Source organism: Protopterus annectens, chromosome 4.part0 (assembly GCF_019279795.1).
Source record: "Protopterus annectens isolate FY-2018-M chromosome 4.part0, PAN1.0, whole genome shotgun sequence".
Classification (NCBI taxonomy): domain Eukaryota; kingdom Metazoa; phylum Chordata; order Ceratodontiformes; family Protopteridae; genus Protopterus; species Protopterus annectens.
Genome location: NC_056733.1, coordinates 251,685,160 through 251,701,371, shown reverse-complemented (window position 1 = coordinate 251,701,371; position 16,212 = coordinate 251,685,160).

Below are 16,212 nucleotides of genomic sequence, written 5' to 3'. Positions count from 1 at the left end.
CTTCCAACTTATGTTACTCCATAATTCACTGAATAGCAAGATGGTTATCTGCTAGAACCTGTTCTGATAAGGTTTGGCATATTTGCTCTAGACAGAAAAAAAGATCATCAATGTCCCACAAGGCTTTCTCCAATGTGATAGCTGATATCAGTGGACTATAACTAACCATGTTTACTGATTACTGCAAACTGGGGTTGGTCATCAAATCAAATTCTGATACTCAAATTGACTAGCCCCGAACCAAATTATTATATTAATTTTGTGCTTACCATCTCCTCTAAGAAATGCAAAATTACTTTTTCCTCAGGCATACATATGTCACAGTCAGACCCCTCAATGTCCAACTGGCTCATTCATTCCTCATCATCAGGGTGAGGGTTGGCCAGGAAGGGTCATTATTCAGACAACCATCAGGGATGATTCAAGGTTTTCTTCTTCTTTTTTGTGTTTTGTTTGTTTTTTGTTTCCCTGTCTGTATTGGACACACTCCCATAAAGGCATGGGGAGGGACATGCAGTAGGATGACAGAAGAGGACTTCCCTCATTTCTGCACAAAATATTCCCTCAAGGCATCCCTACTCCACCCTTAGGCATGACTGGTAAACTTTCTGGTCTTTACCAGAAAGTGTGCCCATATGGGCACAAAACCCCTCCCTTAGCCCTGGGAGAGGTGACAGGTAATGCCCCATTCACTCCTTCCCTGGCTCCTTTAGTGTAAGGGCTGCTACTTGAATTTAGATTTCCTAGAATGCATTCAGGTGTCCATTCCTAATGTCATGGAGGCAAAGTATAGTCAAGGAAACTTTAGTTAAGGGAAAGAAAAAGCAGACGACCAACCATACATCTGCCTTTACACCAAAATGTGGAGAAGTGTGTAGGATAGGTGACATAAGGTTGGCATAGGAGGTTCGCTCTGAAACTGGCCAAGCATAAAACTCAAATTGCAGCAGAGAATTCATGACGTTATGATTACACTTGAATGTCTACAATGATGCAAGCTGACGTAACTATACTTTTAAAACTAAGCTGATATAGTGGAATTTCCATATCAACAGTCTCCATAAGAAAAAAAACCTCCTGGGTATCTATAAACAATTTTCACTTCCTCATAATGAAAGGGATTTACAGGTAGCAAGATCCTCAAGCTTTTCATTAGGAAATGCAAACTAGCTGTAAAGCTATGCTTGTCTACTGAATTGGTTGTAGTCCTAAGGCCTTCTTCAGCTATATGAAGAAGCTTAGATGGGATCAACAATTTTGTATTGAAGGAACTTCCAAGATGGCTGTACAGTGATAGCAGCATAATTTCAGCTCTTCCCATCTGAAAACAAAAAGAAAGAAACTGGGAAATATAAGCTGATACTATTGTCAGCTTAAGTAAAATGTGGGTACTGGCTAGTAAATACACTGTTTGGATGCCATCAAAGAAGAAATTTAGAAAACCTGAAAGAAAATCATCCAGAAAAGGTGAAGAGAAAATACCAGCTCGGCAAAAATCAGTTGTATAATGTATATAAAAGAAAAAAATATATGCATGGTTTGTTTTCTTAATGTATGTTTGCCTATGCCTTAAGTAATACTATAATAAATGTGTTTAAAAATACACTTCCAAGTAGGCAATTTCTCTGTAACAGAACGGAGATTCTAGATGGACATATATAGCAGTCTTAGCTATAGCTAGAGTAAACCTGTTATGTTCTACTGAATCATCTATCTGTTTCAAAGCCTGTCACCCTCATCATATCAGCAGCTAACTTTCACAATATTTCACCCCTTGAGTTAATTGCTGCAAACCAGATAATAAACAGTTTCATTCTATTTTCTTCTCTTCACCTATACAATTGGATGGGAAACAGGAAATTCATCTCAGGGATCACGTCAATCACCCTGCTAGACGGGGGTCCAGGGAAGTAAATATTGTGGGAAGAAATATCCAGGGAATTGTTATGGCTAGGCTTGTATAGGCCCTAGGGCCGATAGCTGCGTCCATATCACGTTATTGAAAGTTTACTTAATCGAATCAATAATGGTCGAACTTTATTGATCGATTAAGTAAAACATCGAATAACGTAAAAAAATAAATAAATAAAAAATAAATGGCGTAGGCAGGGGGGCCCCCTACTTAAATATACCAACTCTGAGACCACAATATATTGAGGTAAATGGAAATCTCCCCTTACAGAGATTTCTGTTTACTTGCACGATGTTCTTCACTTTCGATATTGCCGTGCCGACAATATCAGACTCAATATTGTCAGCTTATGACAACGTGAAGTAGACCCCGATAGCCTAGTACCAACCTATGAACCTATACATGAGATAATGTTCATAGGTAGGTACTAGGCTGTCTGCCTAAAGGCATTTATAAGCCTAGCCGGAATGTGTTGGCTTTTGCCACCCCCTTAGATTAGTTCCCTGTGGCTCTGCCTATACATGAGATAATGTTCATAGGTAGGTACTAGGCTGTCTGCCTAAAGGCATTTATAAGCCTAGCCGGAATGTGTTGGCTTTCGCCACCCCCTTAGATTAGTTCCCTGTGCCTCTGTCCAGCAGAGCCATTGAAGTGATCCCTGGGGTAAACTTTCTGTTTCCCATCCACTCGTCAAGCTTTCTCTTGAAGAGGGTTAGCAAGGAGCTCTGCGTAATGTAGATTGGAATCTTGTTCCAGAGCATGGGAAGTCTCTGGGACAGGAATCTATCCCTCCAGCACGTCCTATTTATTGTTGTGGTGAGGTTTAGATCCCTGGAGCGTGTGGCTCAAGGGGATATGGTTTTCTTTAGGTGGAGCATGTCCATCAATTCTGGGTTGGACATGGCCTTAAATGTCAGGCAGAGATCATCTCTGAGTAGGCGGTATGCAACCGAGTACAGCTGGAGTTTCTTCAGTAGAGCTGCATAGGGCATCTGCTTGAGGCCAGTGATCCTTTTGGTGAGGTACTTCTGTGGTCTTTCCAGTTGTTGCAGGTGTCTTGCAAGGTACATCCCAAATGGGAAGTTGTACTCTATGATGGGTCTGATGAGTGATGCGTAGAGGGGCCCAATGACCTCTTTCGATCTGGATGCAAACCATTTTGTGATTAGGTGGGGCCACATAGAAGGATTTTCTAACCACTTTGGCAATGTGATTATCCAAGGAGAGGTTACTATCTACTTGGGTCCCCAGATCCCTTATTACGTCTTCCATATTTAGGGGGGCTACCACCTATGTGGTAGTTTGTGGGTACTTTGTTTTTTCCAAAGGGGATGACTATGCACTTTTTGGCATTTAGCTTGAGGCCATGGTTTTGACACCAGGTATCTATCTCAGTGAGACCCTTTTGGAGGATGTCTGTGTCAGCCGGAGAGTCAATTATAGCCCCTAGTTTGCAGTCGTCTGTGAACTTGGTCAGCCATAGTCCTCCTGTGCTTGCCTGTACCTCTGAGAAGTATATGCCGAACAGGAGGGGTCCTAGGACTGAGCCCTGGGGAATGCCATTTGTAACCGGTTTACAGTGAGACCTAGCTCCCGCAACTCTTACCATGTGGGTTCTGTCCATGAGCCAGTTGGCAACCCATCTCGTGATGTAGGGGTTTATGTTCAGGCTGGTGAGCTTGTCTATAATACCTGAGTGGAGAATGGTGTCGAAGGCCTTTGCAAGGTCTAGGTAGGCTGTGTGGACCACCTTTCCCTCGTCTATAGCCTTGGTAACTGTCTCAAAGAAGTCCACCAGGTTTAGGAGGCATGATTTGCCCTTAACAAAGCCGAACTGGGTAGGGTCCAGTGTTTGGAGGTTCCCAATGTCCCTGTTAATGAGATCCATGATGATGCGCTCCATAGCTTTGCAGATCAAGCTAGTCAGGCTTATAGGGCAATAGTTCCCGGGGTCCGTTGTGACTTCACCTTTGTGGATCTAAATAACCATTGCTGTGCACCACTCTGTGGGCACGTAGCCTGTGGAGAGGCTGAGTTTAAATAATGTGTTTAGGTGAGGGGTTAGTTCATCTTTGAGCTCGTGTAGGACGCAGCCTGGGACACCATCCGGTCCCATTGATGCTGTGTTTTTGGCTTTGGAGAGAGCTGTTTTAACCTGAGTGTCTGTGATTTCAGGGGCACTACATTCTTCTGGTATAGTTATGGGTCCTTTTGGAGGTGAGAGGGGGGTGAAGTTTGCACTGAACCTGTCTGCCAGGATGTTGGCTATATCGGTCGGTTCAGTGTATTTTGTGCCATTCTGCACTAACTCCGAGCAGATCTGAGAATTAACACTTAAATTCTTGACATAGCTAAAGAATGCCTTGTGGTTATCTTTGGAGTCCATGGCAATTTTTCTTTCAAAGCTAGCCTTGGATGATTTTATGAGAGAACATAGTTTCTTGCTGATACTGATCAGGGATGCCTTCCCTTCTTGAGATTTTACTCTTTTCTGTACTAGTTTCCTCCTTCTGTTGTATAGCTTGTTTATGGCAGGGGTCCACCAGACTGGTTTCCTTTTCTTGGGGGAGTGAGACTTGGTTTTGTTTGGGATAGCATGATCCATGCATTCTTGTAGGTGCCTGTAGAGTGCATTAGTAAAGGATTTTGTAGCTTGGACAGCGTTATCCTTTAGCATGGGGGCTTTGAAACTTCCCACCTCGGTCTTGGGTAACGTGAAGTTTGCTTTTGAAAAGTTTTTCACGGTGGTTTCTTTGACCAGTGATGGTGGCGGAATGTGGATATCCAGAGTGATTAATTTATGGTCATATCTAACCAGCAAGGGGTTGGCCTCTGGTGTGGAACACCGGTTGCCCATGTTGGTGATGACCAGGTCCAATATGTTGTCACCTCTGCTGGGGGTGTTGACCAGTTGATCCAGGGCATTTGAGTTTATAAATTCTAGGAAATGTTGGGCAAGGGAGTTTGTATTTGAGTAGTTCTCCCAGTTAATGTTTGGGTAATTGAAATCACCTAATATCAGGGTGTTTGGTAGGACCTTTATGTTTTCCAGTGTTTCTAGGAATGCAGTGTGGGGGTCCTGGGACACGGTGGGTGGTCTGTAGCAAGCTATAATTTGAATAACAGTTTTGCCCATTGTTAGTTGCATGTGGATATTCTCTGAAGCATCGTGCTGTGCCACTAACCTGGAGGTGTGGGTATCCTTGATGAATATAGATACTCCCCCGCATTTTGTATTTCGGTCCAGGTTTTGTGGCCAAAATGTATGGTATGAGTTGTAGCCTGGTAGTGCTGGGGTGCTCTCTGGAGCCTTAAACCAGGTTTCTGTTACTGCACATATATCGATTTCCTCCATACCGAGGAGTGCCTTGAGTGCATGCATTTTGAGGTTTAGACTTCTGGCATTGAGTAGCATTACCCTCAGTTTTTTGTTACTTGTGCTATTTACGGCAGTGGGTTTGTTTTTTGAACCTTGCCTAAAAAAGGCACTATGGGGGTGGCAAGTGCATGTTTAAAATGTACCCATTATTATTTAAGTCTCTCACATTTGCATTTCACATTAATCTCATGCAATTACAGCTACACAAAAAGGGTGCTGTATGTTGTTGAACATATTGTCTTATTTTGCTAACTCTTATAATGTTCCTTTGCATATTTCTTCAGTTCATTGAGCCAAAACATAATTCTGCTTGCCCAGACAAGCAGGTAGAAACAGCAGCTTCCTTCCTAGAGGATGTTTCCCTTACTGCTACCAGTAATGTAGAAATAAATGTGAGTGTTGAATCTTACGGGGGAAGCACAGCTATTCACTAAAACCATACACATTGCTTTTTATTGAGAACAAATTGAACTTACAGTGAAATCAATGAATCATCTGTACTGTATAGTTATATAAAGTTCTTTAAGTTTCAAACATAGAGCTTTGGCAGAATAAATATTATGCCTACTTTCATTTCCGTTAATCACAACACTCCAAGTGTTCAGCAATCTGAATGCTATTCAAGTAATATGGCCAGCAACTTAGGTTTACCTTCATTGACAGAATATTGCATCAATCAGTAATGACTAAAACTTCTGTGTATTACTTTCTTTCTGATTCACTGCAAATGATGCTTTCCACCTTTCTAATATACAACTTTTAATGACCTGGAAAAACTCCATTAGTTTTCCCTTCTCAGCTACCCTGAAGTGGTTGGAGAATCTTCCTCTGCAATGCTTGTCATCTGAGATGAACCTTCACCACCCTCATGAAGCAGTGGGTGCATATTTAGGAATATACAGTATGATCACACCCCCTAGGAATGTTCATCTTGGAGCAAGTTGGATGCCAGAGTTAAAATGTAACATTATCTGTTCTGTAGACTTTCACTGCATTGCAAAACTCTGCCTTTTTGCCTTCTTTCAGGTGAATACTCATCATCACGCCAAACTGCTGCTTTTGCCACTTTTTTTTTTGAGCCAACAATTTAAAAAAAAACTGTCTATTAGTTCACAGTGTGGAAATGAACCAAGTTTCTTCTAGGCAATTTCACTCAGATTGATGGTGGGAGAAAACTCTACAGGCTTTTTGAGTTCCTTTGTCATCATTCAGCACACCAGTCCTTTCTACCATATATTTTATGAACTCATTACAATTCAACCACTTGGCCTTTTCAGCAATGACTGTGAAGCATAGACTTTTGTGCCAGATGCTCATGTCTATCTCGTATAGCCACAATTATTACCTCTAAAAGTTCCAGCATTGCTTCTGATGTGATTATTCTGCATTTCACCTCCTTTATGCCCTCATTTAAATCCACTGGCTGGTTCAAATGAGATCTCAATGTTGCTTCCACTTTTTCAGTTTTTTTATCTGACCAATTAATGTTGTTGTTGTGTCTTTCGGCTTTTCCCGGTTAGGGGTCACTACAGTGGAACTCCGGTCCACTAATGATTGGCAGTAGATTTTTATGTGCTGAGTTGCCAGCCCTGACGCACAACCTTCAATGAAGGTACGCCCATTCACGCATGTCTCCACACAGAAGACGCTCTAGCTGAGAATCAAACAGGACAACTGACCTATTAATATAGTTCAGTAAATCTGTATTAATGTTCTGCACTTGTGAGATTACTGACTTAAATCTCTCTTCTTCCATGCTGTCCTTCCTCTTTTTAGTCAGTAAATCCTCAGTGATAGTTTCAAAACAGTTCCCCTTAGTCCAGGATACAGCCTGACATTGTTGCAGGCCCAAACTACTAAAATCAATTTTTTTTTCACTTTTATTTCTCTTCATCATCATAAGCAGAATTAATATGCCACTGCACTTTACAAACCTCAAAAACAAAATCTATATTGATAATTTAAGTCTTATAACATAAAAATTACAGTTTTATTTTTGGAAAGTGGGGTAGATTGGCTCAGACACTCCTCACATGTTCCCTTCCCTGGCAGGAAGTCATCTGCTTCAAAATATTCTTATGAAAATGTCAAACTAACACATCCAGATGGCCAGTTTTAAACTGCATGACCAAATAGTAATTAGGGAAATCAGACAGAACCTTTGATATGTAGAAACATTACAAATAAAATGCACAGAAAATACTTTTTCTGATAAAAATAATTCTAAAGTATTTGTTGCTCTTTTATTAAAAGCACACTGATTAATATATGTATGTATGTATGTATGTATAAATATATATGCAAAATTATATGCTGTAAACTGAATCATCAAAAATATTAAAATAATAGGCAAAGCAACAAACAAATCTGTAAATAAGTAACCAACCATCAAATGGCTATATAAGACATCTAGTGATATCTAGTCATATAGAGCATCACCTGTGAAACCATCTGAGTAGCAAGTACTCCAGAATATTATAACCTACAGCTATAAAATGTACTTACATTTTGATTCCGGGTATAAAGTCACACATATATCCTTATCATAATGCAATGTATTTAAATGAATATAAGCTTAAATTTGGGGAAGTGGCAATCATAATACCATGTAACAACAGCTCAGTGGAAGATATATTTTTACATCTGTGCTGAAGTCTGCATTATACAAATAAGATAAATACAAAACTCAAATGGAAACTGAGTACAATGCAAAATGACACACTGTGGCCATGTCTATGAAACCCTGAAATGTAGTAAATACCATGTGTCAGTTCCTGCTTTGAGATTTCATTACAAACCTTTCAGGTGGCAGTAACAACATGTACTGTTACTTAAATGTTCTCAGGATTGCTATTATACCCTTAAGGATGTCAGTGAAGCTTAGAGATGAATTTTATCTGACTTACAAGATTGCCGCACACTGCTGAACAGCTTAATTTCAACTCTCCCACTATGAAAAAGAAACTAAGAAATAAGAGCCAGTGACAATGGCAGCTTGTGTAAAATTCAGCAGCTAGCTAGTAAGTACACTGCCTAGATGCCAGCAAAGAACAAATTTAGAGAACCTCAAAGAAAATCAACTAGAAAAGATGGAGAGAAAATACTGGCTTGAAAGAATCCTGCAACTGTTCAGCAAAAAGCAATTCAAGCTTCAGATGGCTTCCAGTAATTTATAGGAAAAATAAATGGGATGTACTCAGTGGTGGTTAAAATAAATTAAATGTTGAAGGAGTATATCCACTAAAATAGCAAAAGACTGGCAAAAATAGAACAAATGTTAACCATTCAGATAAACTGATAAAACTGCAAAAGCAGAGCCTGTAATGAAGAAGAGCTGAAAGAGTGTATAGAGAAAACCTAGTATTTTATGCTGTACTAGAGGAACTGGAAGGAACAGTCTGGATTAATTTTATGAATGCAGGAATAAGCAACTGGACTCCAATAGCAGGATTTGTTAACTGAAATGGCACATTTAGTGTATGTTCCAAACCTGATCATCAGAAAGAGAAAGTAGCCAAGAACTGTATTAGTAAAAATAAAGTCATACCAGCATAAGGAGTTGATCCTGGCAAAACTGTGGCAGAAGGGAAAAGCATTAAAATTGAAGTCAGTAGAGTATTTGTTGAAAATGAGTATTCACTGTACACCAGACAGAAGAGAAACAAGTTTATTTCAGCAAGGGAATGTTAAGAGGGAGAGTAAGAATCAAGCTGCTGTATCTCTCTGTCTTCAGAATATTTTTTCAGTAGGATCAAAGATATTTTGATGCAGAACAGGCTAAGCCATCTGACAGCAGATCTTCCAAAAAAATGTAAAGATAAAGACAGAGCCAGACCGCACAGGTCCAAACCTACCGACGATGGTTCTGTTAAGCTAGTTATCAGTCCTCCGGTTCTCAGTGAGGTGCTTTCACAGCCCTTGATGCCCGCTTCTGTTGATTCGCAGGCTGCTACTGAGACCCTTTCAGAGTCTGGTATGCTGCAAAACTCTTCTTTTGACTAAGGATCCTGCGGTCGTCTCTACCTTGGATGGGTCTGGAGCCGCTAAGCAGGCACTGGCTTCCGAGGAAGTCCTTCGCACTACTGAATCTCAACACAAACTGACGTCTTCTTTTGTGACTACTGTTCTTTCAAAAACAACTAAGTTTCTTAGGCCCAGGGTTCGAACCACACCCAAGAAACTGATGACCCACTCTTAGGCACCTACTACCTTGCCTCAGTCTCAAATGCTTAAAATGGCAGAAGACCTTATCATGCTGATCAGGGGGAGCCAAGCTAGCCCTTAAAAAGGAAAAGAGATCTGTCCCCTGTAGTTTTGTCTGAACAAGAGTCAGATAAATCTGATGCATCTGACTATGAAGACATGCAACCCCTCTCCACTTATGAGGATTCTGATGCAGAGGTCTCCATTCCCTCAGCCTCTCCCCCCAGAGGATTTTTCCTTTGGGGAACCCTGCATACTTTAAAGGAGCATTTCCAGTGGGAGAGTCAGGACTACCCTCAGTATAAAAAGAGACTCAGGGAATTCTTAGATCTTCCGCAGCACAGACCCTTGGCTATCCTCCCAGTCCTGGATGTTGTAGATGTTGTTTTCCTTGAATCCAGCTTGACTCCTGATGCCCTACCTCCTGCTCCCAGAAAACCTGACAGGTACTATAGAGTCCCTGACTCACACAAATATCTTTTTAAAAATCCAACAGCTGACCCTGAAGTCATTTCTCAAGGGCCAAATGTGATTAAAGCAACCTCTGCTAAGAATCCCACACCCTCAGACATGGATTCCCAAGCACTGGACAGATGGAGTAAAAAAGTATACACCTCAGCTACTCTTGCTGTCAGGGCACTAAATTGTCAGTTCATTATGCTGAAATTTCAGCAACATACCCTGGAGCTCCTTAAACAAAAAAATGTCTTCCCTTCCTGCTTGGACAGAATCTAAAGATTTACAAGACTTAATGCATTCTGCAAGCCAAGTAACTAAACACACTTTGCACTGTGGTTATGACTCCCTAGAAGCTTCTTGCAGGGCAGCAGTCACTGGATCTGTCATTAAAAGACATGCATGGCTTAAGGAACAACCCCTGCCAGACCATGTCAAATCCAAATTGTTGGATGCCCCCTTGCACAAAGATAACTTATTTGGCACTAAGGCAGAAGAGGTCTTTAAAGAGATGGAAGAAAAAGGAAAATCTATGCAAACAGTTAAGGATTTATTACAAATCCAGCCCCTAGGTTCAGCAGGCATTGTCCCTCCAAGCGCTGGTCCTTTCCTGCTCCGAGTAATCCAGCCCAGCCTAGGCCCTGTGGAAACAGACCACCCAGACAGCAGGCCCCAGGGAATGCAGAGATCTAAGCAGTGGACCACCTCCACTTCAAAACCAGGGAGTTCTAAGCCACCCCCTTATTGTAAGAACTCACAATGACTCACCTCCTCCTCCATCTCCCCCCTCTGCCTACCTTCACTTACCCCTGGGAAGAAAACTCTCATTTCACTCAACCACCTGGGCCACCATAACCAAGAGCCAATGGGTTCTGAAGATTGTGTCTCAGGAATACAAATTTTCCTTCCATACCCTTCCAACCCCAAAAGGGTTCCCAGATCTACCACCAAATTAGTGGGCAGAGGCTCAAAAGCAAATCCTTTCCCTTCTCTCTATGAGAGCAGTAGAGCCCGTTCCTGCAGAACAGATAGGCCAAGGCTTCTACGCCAGACTTTTTCTGGTGCCCAGAAAAGAGAGCACCTGGAGCCCCATTCTCGATCTATCAATTCTAAACACCTTCCTGGTGATCCCAAAATTCAAAATGCTCACTCTCCAGCAGCTGCTACCCATGTTCTCAAAAGACGCTTGGCTAGCCACCCTAGATCTAAAACAGGCCTACCTTCACATTCCTATCAGTGAATCATGCAGGAAATATCTCCGCTTCAGGGCAGGATCTCAACATTTTCAGTTCTCTGAGCTTCCCTTTGGCTTATCTACTGCTCCCAGAGTTTTTACAAAATGTCTGGCTCTGGCCATTCCATTTTGCACACAAAGAAATATTCAAATTTACCCATACTTAGATGACTGCTTTATTCAGGTAGACAGCCAGGAAAAGCCGTTCAAACACCTGACCTTTGTAAAGACACTACTATCCTCCCTAGGATACACAATCAATAAAGATAAATCCAAACTGGTGCCTACCCAAAGGATAATCTTCCTGGGACCAAGTCTGGACCCAGCATCCCAGATGGCATTCCTTACACCAGAGAAACAAATTTTCCTGACAACCTACCTCTCTGAACTAGCCACCAGACCTCAGCTATCTGCAAGGAAGATCCTGCAAGCTCTGGGGTTCATGGCATCTTGCAAACTACTCATTTCATGTGCCAGACTGCACATGAGGAAATTTCAATGGTACCTAAAGAGACTTTGGTGTCAACACACTCAAGACCTGGAAACTCTTCTACCTATAATTTTTTGCCTCAGAAAGGAATTTCTTTGGTGGGCAACAGCATGTTCCCACAACACGGGACTGCCCTTCTCCCCACCCTCTGCCACTCAGACCCTCACCACAGATGCATCAGACTACACTTGGGGTGCACGCCTGGATGACAGGTGCATACAGGGCCAATGGAGTCCTCAGGAAATTCTTATGCACATCAGTCAAAAAGAGATTATGGCTGTGCAGCACACAGTGATAGCTTTCAAACCCCTTTCTCTCTCCAGGGGTTCTCCTGATCAAAACAGACAACAACACTGTGATGTGGTACATCAACAACCAGGGAGGGACTCACTCCTACCCTCTATGCAGGCTGCCCATGACCCTTTGGCTCACAGCCTCTTCCATGCAACTACACCTGTTAGCACAATTCCTACCAGGCTCTCTCAACTATCTGGCAGACCAATTAAGCAGAAACCTTCTGGACCCACATGGGTGGCAACTCAACAGAAGTACCTTCACCCTAATAACTCAGAAATGGGGAACTCAGAAGGTCGACCTTTTTGCCTCCCACACCAACCATCAGCTCAGAAGATTCTGCACCAGGGAGCATCACTGCATGACTTGGAAAGTGGATGCCCTGTCCTTCCCCTGGGTCAATCTATCGGTCTATGCCTTTCCTCCCCTACCTCTCATCCCTAGGGTACTGCTCAAAATAAGGGAGGAAAAACCAAGGACAATTCCTATAGCTCCAGACTGGCCCTGACAACACTGGTACCCCTTGCTGTGCGGCCTATCCCTGCTGCCTCCATGGCAGATTCCAAACCTCCTGACCCAGAGGGAAAGGGAAATCATGCATCCCAAATTGCAGACACTCAATTTGGCAGCTTGGCTTATTCCCTAACCCCAAACCAATCTTCCATTCTAAGTAAACAGGTTCTGGATGTTATCCATGAGGCCAGATGTCATAGCACCAGAAAGTCTTATGCAGATAAATGGAAAAGGTTCTGCACCTGGATCCAGGCTAAGGGAGCCAATGCGGCACAGCCCTCCATCCCCCTCATCATGGATTACTTAGCTGACCTACTACACAGTGGTCTCTCTTTCTCCTCTATAAAAATTCATGCCTCTGCTATTTCTGCTCATTTTCCCACTGAGCAGCCCCTTTTCTCACACCCTTTGATAAAACAGTTTCTTAGAAGGCCTACCAACTTGAGGCCCCTCAGAAGGGCACCAACACCAGCTTGGGACCTCAACTTTGTCTTGGAAAAGCTCACCCTTCCCCCTTTCAAACCAGCTTCTTCTGCAGAGCTAAAATTTCTTTCCTGGAAGACAGCTTTCCTTCTGGCCATCACTTCAGCCAGAAGAGTCTCTGTGCTGCAAACACTCATGGCTGTGGAACCCTTCATCATCGTCCATGCAGACAGGGTATCCCTCAGAACTAACTCATCCTTCATGCCCAAGGTGGTGTCCAGTGTGGCTCTCAACCAATCCATTCATCTGCCACGGCACCTTCTTTCCTAATTCCCAGAACAAGGGGGAAAGGATTCTTCACTCTCTAGATGTGCACAGACAGCTCAGATTCTATCTGGACAGGACTAACTCCTTCAGAAAATCTGATCAGTTGCTGGTTAGCTTTGCTACAGGGGCAGAAGGCAAAGCCATCTCCAAGCAAACCATTTCCAAATGGATATCACACTGCATCCATTTCTCCTACAAACAACATGGAAAGCCTCCTCCCAAGGGGGTCATGCCACACTCCACCAGAGCAGCCTCCACCTCTACAGCTTTCCTAAGAAGGGTCCCCACCAGGGACATCCTTGAGGCTGCCACCTGGACATCTGTTCACACTTTTACTAAGCATTACCACTTGCCTCTCTTCTCCAAATCCAGGCCAGGGTTTGCCACTGCAGTCTTGCAGGGCATCCCAGGCAGCCCCTAGTTTCCTTGACTGCCTCCACCCATTTTCTCAGCTTTGGGAATCTACCCAAATGTGATGACTGCAACAGTGAAACATGAAGAACATAGTACACTTGTGTACACTTACCATAAATGTAGATGTTCGATTATATTCACTTTTGAGTCCTGGTTTACCTCCCTCCATCCCCCTTTATTCTCTTTCTTTCCTTACAAGGGACATATTGGTATTTGTTTTCCACTGGTGGGGTTCTTCCACCAGAACCTGGCCTATTACACTGGGGACTCCTGACAAGTTAGTGCATGAGTAATTGTAATTTTTGGTTAAATAATGTCTGTGGGTACAGCTGTCGATTTGGGACATTTGTTTCTATCTGGAGGTTAAAATTAATTTTTGAAGATGTACATAGTTTTGTGTGTTTCTTCTAAGTTAATAGGGGATGGGAGTATTTTGAAAATGCATTTAATTTTTTGTTTGAGGGTTTTCATTAAAAACAAAAGTCCTGAAAATGTGACATAGATTTAAATGGAGATGAGAAGAAACAACTGTATGAAAGATCAGCCTCACAAACTTTAATATGTACATGTACTACAAAAGTTGGAAATACAGATTAAAATAACTGATGTATATTGGGTAGGATTAGCTGAAAATAACAGATTTTTATCATAATTGCTATGCTAGCTGCATTATCTTGGAATATAAATGGCCTTACAGATATAGACAAAAAGGAAAGTGTATTGAATTGTATTAAGAAATGCAGAGTCAAAATAGCAATGCTGCAGGAGACACATTTGGAAAGAAATGAGCATATGAATTTGACAAAGAAAGGATTTCAGTGTGGAAAGTCAGCAGAATATCAGGGACAAAGGAAAGGGGAATTAATTATACTGATTGCTAGATGGGCTCCAATAGTGATATAAGAGGAAAATAACAGTGATAGTAGATTTGTGTTAGTAAGGGCCTACTTTCAAGGGAGGATAATTACATTGGCATGTATTTATATTCCACCAAAAAACTGCTGTTGTGGAGTGTAAGAAATGTTAGGGAGAAATAATCAGCTTTCCACAGGGAATGTTGCTTATAGGTGGGGAATCATTATTTCTAATACTAGGGGGTTACTTTCAATGGAGGAGGATTATGCTGGCATGTATTTATATTCTACTAAAAACTGCTGTTATGGTGCTTAAGACAGTCTTTAGAGAAATAATCAACATTCAGGAGGGAATATTACTCTTAGTGCAAAAAATCTGGATAAAGCCAAAATAATGGGGAGTACAAATGTCCAAAAATAAGGAGAGAATTTAATTATTACTCTTAAAAACTTAAAAAGTTGCTAGACTAACAACATGCATTTTCTGAAGGATATGAGGTCAAAAACTCAAATGTCTGTCATTATTTAAATATTTCAGTTCTCATTGACTTCTCAGGAAACCACATTTTTTATGTGAAGCAAATAAAATATGAGGTAAAAATCTGGACATTCTGCAAAAATCTGCACAGTAGAAAGATAATGAGGGGATTGGAACTTGATTTGCAACAGTGTGGATGTATCACTGGGATCATAGCCTCACCTCAGGCTTTGTGCTCACTGAATGGTGCACAGCAACAGCTATCCCACTCCACAAAGGGGGAGCCACCACGGACCCCAGGAACTACTGCCCCATTAGCCTGACGAGCCTGGTCTGCAAGGCTATGGAACATATCATCATGGAACTTAAACAATGATATTGGTAATCTCCAAACTCTGGACCCTACCGAGTTTGGGTTTGTAAAAGGCAGATCATGTCTCCTAAACCTGATAGACTTCTTTGAAGTGGTCACCAAAGCCATAGATGAGGGTAAGGTGGTTCACACAGCCTATCTAGATCTCACCAAGGCTTTCGACACCATCCCCTTCTCTGGAATTATAGACAAACTCACTAAACTAGGTATAAATCCCTATGTCACAAAATGGGTTGCCAACTGGCTCACTGACAGAACCCACACTGTGAAAGGAGCAGACTCTAAATCTAACTTCAGACCAATGACAAGTGGAGTACCACAGGGTTCAGTCCTAGGTCCTCTCCTGTTTGGTATCTACTTCTCTGACGTACAGGCTAACACAAAAGGTCTTTGGCTAACAAAGTTCACAGATGACTGCAAACTTGGAGCCATAAACTCCTAACGATGTGGACATCCTACAAAAGGGCCTCACTGAGACAGATGCTTGGTGTCAAAGCCATGGCCTCAAGCTCAATGCCAAAAAGTGCACTGTCATCCCTTTTGGTAAAAACTCTGTACCCATGAACTACCACATAGGCGGTAGTCTACTTAACACTGAAAATGTGATGAGACCTTGGAACACAGGTGGATGGTAGTCTCTCCTTTGATAATCACATCGTCACATTAGTTAGGAAATCCTTCTACGTGGCAGACCTCATCATAAAAGGTTTCTCATCCAGGAAAAAAGAGGTAATTGTTCCCCTCTACTCATCACTCATTAGACCCATTATAGAGCACAACGCCCCTTTTTGTATGTACTTCACAAGACATCTACAACAACTGGAAAGGCCACAGAAATACCTCACAAAGAGAATTACCAGCC